Source organism: Tigriopus californicus, chromosome 12, assembly GCF_007210705.1.
Source record: "Tigriopus californicus strain San Diego chromosome 12, Tcal_SD_v2.1, whole genome shotgun sequence".
Classification (NCBI taxonomy): Eukaryota; Metazoa; Arthropoda; class Copepoda; order Harpacticoida; family Harpacticidae; genus Tigriopus; species Tigriopus californicus.
Window position 1 is genome coordinate 4,186,480 of NC_081451.1, and position 4,722 is coordinate 4,191,201.

The window sequence follows — 4,722 nt, forward strand, 5'->3', positions numbered from 1 at the left end:
TGTGTGAAGATGTCAATGGGAATTTTGTCATTCTGGGTTTACCTGACTCTGGCGCGGCCCGATGACATTTGTGTACAAGCCGTGACTCTACCTGAGTTATTGGAACGACTCTACGTTGTCGTGCAAAAGTGCCGTGAAAACGGAATTAAGCTCTATCAATAAGTTTGAGATAGGAAGAACCTTCAAGTTTGCCGAATTTATCGTGTGGGACGGCGGCCTGAAGCCAGACCCAACCAAGCTGGAAGCACTGAGGGCCTTCCCAAGTCCAAAATCAGTTACAGACCTCCTAGCTAACCAGTTGGGCGCTTTCTTACCTGACCTACAACACGCCACGATAAGAATCCGTGAGCTGTTGAAAAAATCGTCGGCATAGTTATGGTTACCCGAGCACGAGTCCGAGTTTTATAAGGCCAAAGAAACATTGACGTCACCCGCGGTCGTCAAACCGTTCAACCCCGATTTACCAACTCAATTACTTACCGATGCTTCAAAACTCCACGGATTTGGATTTGCACTCATCCAACAGGGACCGGTAATTGGGGGCGACGGCAACATCCGTCTGATCCAATGTGGATCATGCGCTTTGTCACCAGCGCAGAAAAACTATGCCACAGTGGAGTTGGAGTTGAGTGCGATATGGTTTGCAGTGCAGAAATACAGCTATTTTCTACAAGTGATGCCAAAATTTGAGGACATTATTGATCATCAACCATTGCTTAGCATATTTCAGAAACCTTTGGCAGCCTTGAATAATACTCGATTACAGAGGCTGCAGGAATACCTCGACCAATACTCTTTCTCTGTGACATGGTCAGCGGGAAAAAACCACTTGATCGCAGATGCATTGAGCCGTTTCCCAATTTTAGCGGCCGACCCATCACTTGACGTAGCATTATGTGCCACCATTTTCGAGGTCGACCCCGCCTTCAATATCCTTCTCTCAAACATTAACAACGAATATGCCCATTTGCGCGAGTGCATCTTGCATGGACATTCACTTCCGGCGCCGTTGTCAATGTATGGGGAAATTGCCCAGGAAGCGAGGGGGGTCTGGTTCTCGTTGGTGACCGTGTCGTTGTCCCTCAAACAGCTCGGCGAGCAATTCTAGAATTACTCCACCTTTCCCATTCGGGCATCACCAAAACAATTGCGCTGGCCAAGCAGCTCTACTATTGGCCTAAAATGCGTTAAAAAATGACCGTCTCAAGCCCACGAGCCCATTCTCTCCGGCATTGACATGGCCTCTTTCCCGATGGAGGCTGTGCCCCTGGATTTGTTTGAAGTGGAGGGGAAACACTTTTTTGTGATGGTGGATCACTTTAGTGGCTTCCTTTTCGTGTCCAGGATGAAGACCACTACGACCAATGCCGTATGGAAGAGGCTGCGGGATTGGTTCAATGACTTTGGATTTCCACGTCAGTTGAAATCAGATGGGGGTCCCCAGTTTTGGGATTGATTGGCCATCGCGTGCTCCAGCCTCGGCATCATCTTTGAGACCAGCTCGCCCTACAATCCTCGTAGTAACGGTTTGGCAGAGGCAGCCGTCAAATCCATGAAGTCCTTGCTTCCAAAACATGTGGGCGTTGATGGCAGCAAATTTCGTGCGGCACTTCTGGAATGGCGTGCCACCCCACGTCCTGACGCCCTCTCCGGGATGTTTTGGCCGCCATCTAAGGACCCGCCTTCCCACGGCTAGGTCGCTAGATTTTCAATTGGAACAAACCACGGCCTTCAGGGCAGCCCGACAAACAACAGATGAGCGGCGTGTGCGCGAGGCTGCGGGGACTGCCCTGCCCTAGCTGAACGTGGGTGACGAGGTACATATCCATCACCCAATAGACATGGAATGGCCGTTCGGTGTCGGGAAGGTCATTGAAAGATCAAAGTCTGGCCGTTACTACGCAGTCCAAATGGAGGCAGGACGCTTTGTCCGGAACTGACGATATCTGCGTCCACCTCCTTCAGCTCCTCAAACTCCTTCAACGGCTCCGACATCGGGTGTTCAATCCCCAATCCGCACACCACGGCTAACCCAGATGGATCCTATCAATCCTCCTCCGCCACTCCGACGGAGTAAATGGAACAAACACGTCCGGTTCCATATCTGAGGATCGCAATCAATTGTTGTTGTGTTGCTTGGAAGACCCCGCACGCAGAAGAGAGAAGAAACAAACAACCCATGAGAAACTTCTTGTTTTGTTTTGTTTCTCCGTTGTTTCTTTTTCTTTCTATCTTCCTGTTTTTGGTATATTCACTATGCTCTATACCAAGGGGGAGGTGTAGTATTCTATGGATTTGGTTCTCTCTAGTCTCGCCTGTATTTATATGCTTCTGCTGTTCCTAATAATCACTCGTGTGTGTGTTTTAGTTCCTAATTCGATGCGTCCAATTACGACCTTGAGCTCTCTTTGTCTTCTTGAATCCATGTGATAATGGTACGTTGGTGTTCATCAAGGCTATTATCATTACCCAAATGGCGCGGTGGTCCATTCTGAGAGCACTATCATTGCCGTAATTAAGGCCGAATCGGAGCTCAAATATGAGTGGGTCTATTGAGGTTCACAACAAACAGTTACTTGCATGGCAAACAGTAGAGTGCCAAAAATAGAATATGAAAGCGCAGTTTGCTATACTTATTATTTCCTCTGACATAAAATTCATATATCAGCTCATCTTAATTTGTTTGCTCTAATTTTGGGCATGCTTAGTCAAAAAGGGGGAAAAATTCAATAACTAAAAAATAATGAACAAACCCTTTTTGTAGCGAAAATTTCATCGGACAATTTTCTGCCCCTTTTGGTTATCGTGATTGGTTATATGATGTACATATATCAATATCAATACTGCAATTCATCCCATACCTGACTGAGGTGACTAGAATTGAATTATGGGTCTTAGTCCAAATTGGTTGACGTACACTATAGTGCTGCCTTGAGGCTTTCTATAGTAACTAGATTACGTTGCCAATATCAACGGCAAAGTAAAAGGTGGGAGAAATTGCACTTTGCAAACCAACTGTGTTGGCTTTTAAGATAGAACAACGAAAAGTTGAGGTAATTAAAAGGGAAAACTGCAGTCATCGAAAAAATGAAATTAACACTTCTCACGGACAAAGAATCCAGAATATTGAGATCATATTCTGGTATATTGCTTCATTTATCATTTTTTATTACTAGGGCCAATCCAACACCATGTAGCGGTAGATAAAGGAATATAGTGATAAGTAGGGCCGAACAAAATTTGCATCCTGCAAATTTTGCAAAAACATGCATGTCTCAGAATGTTCTTCAAATTTATTGCATCTACACACTTTGCCAAAAGATCAGCAATATTTGACATTTTTCTGCAACTTATCATGCAAATTCGTGTCAACTTTGTGGAAAGAATTGTGCAATTGATATCTTTCTCTCTTTTCCAAAACAATGTTTGACATGAAAGTACAAAATAGGTTACAAATATAATAACAGCCGCCTGCATATATATTCCATTCATCCATTGTGAATATCTCTGTCTCTTTTATTTTCAGTTTTTATTTGAACACTATGTTAAAAGTTGGAAAGCAATTTGTTTGTGCAATACCCTTTTCCTTTAAAAGTCGGACTCATCTTGACATGTGTTCATGGGCTATCAGTAAATGGCCTGGACATGGATGACTAATTTGGAAAATATTCGCCTGCTATCAATTTGAAGAAAAACTTAGAAGCAGTGCAATCTTAACAGGATTCTCAAATTGGAGAGCAGATGCTCTACCAATACCATACCACACCTGGCCTCTTCTCCCCAGGTATAGTAGGTTCAAATTTTGTTGATGAGAGTTATTCTGGCAGATTTTTCCTTTAATTTGCTTGATTGGAAAGCAAAAATAACAATTACGGCCCTCCAAAAGGGGTCGGTGCATATATTTTGACAAGATTACTTGCAATTTATTATCAAAATTCAGGTGATTTTTGATGAAAATTTGTTGTCAAAAAAGATCATATTTATATGCAACTTTTTACAGGTCCTAGTGAAAAGTAAGGTTCCTTTGACTGATGACAGCATGAACAGCATGATTTATGATGGATCATAAAGACAAGGCGGATTTGAAAGTGATGTTTTGAGCCATAAAATGTAATTTTTATGGGATCAATATAACGATGAAAAGTGATGAAATTGACAAATGAGGTAATAAAAACATTTTAATTTTTGGATGTTTGGATGTAGCCACCTCTGATGGTTATGATTGCAAAAAGTTAGGCAGTATGATTTTTCCAAAGCATTCTATTGTCACTCATCAGAGCATAGACGTGTGACACTTTTGCATGCTCTGTAAGCTTGAGTATAACTCGTCAAATCTTCATTTCTTAATCTCATGCAAAAATGAAACAAAAGGCAATAAAAAAATGCTTCCTGGAGGGTTCCAACCTGCTTTAATTTTAGTTCTTTTCAAACATGGACCTGACCTCATTCTGCTCACTGAAACTTGATTACACCCTGGTTTATCAAATAATGAAATTGAATTTAGCCAGTACAAAGTTGTAGTTAGGAAGGATAGAAAAGATACTCGGCTTGGTCGTGGTGGTGGTGGTGCCATTTTAGTAAAGAGTTTGTTAATTTGCGTTTAGATTAATATTCCTATTAGCAACGGTTGTAGCATTAGTTTTCAGAATGAGAAGTTAGCATGTATATACAGTTCTCCTAATGCGTGTGGTGAAGATAGAGAAGCTCTGAACCCATTTATGG

At 42.5% G+C, this 4,722-nt stretch overlaps 1 long non-coding RNA gene across 1 annotated transcript in view; it reads right to left on the reverse strand.

Annotated features, from left to right (window-relative positions):
• The window catches only part of LOC131891691 (uncharacterized), a 28,389-nt gene extending 25,349 nt beyond the window's left edge, over nucleotides 1-3,040 (reverse strand). Inside the window, exon 1 of the long non-coding RNA XR_009374450.1 lies at nucleotides 2,862-3,040. This is a non-coding gene — a long non-coding RNA (uncharacterized LOC131891691). The remainder of the gene's footprint in view (nucleotides 1-2,861) is intronic.
• Between the last annotated feature and the right edge of the window lie 1,682 nt (nucleotides 3,041-4,722).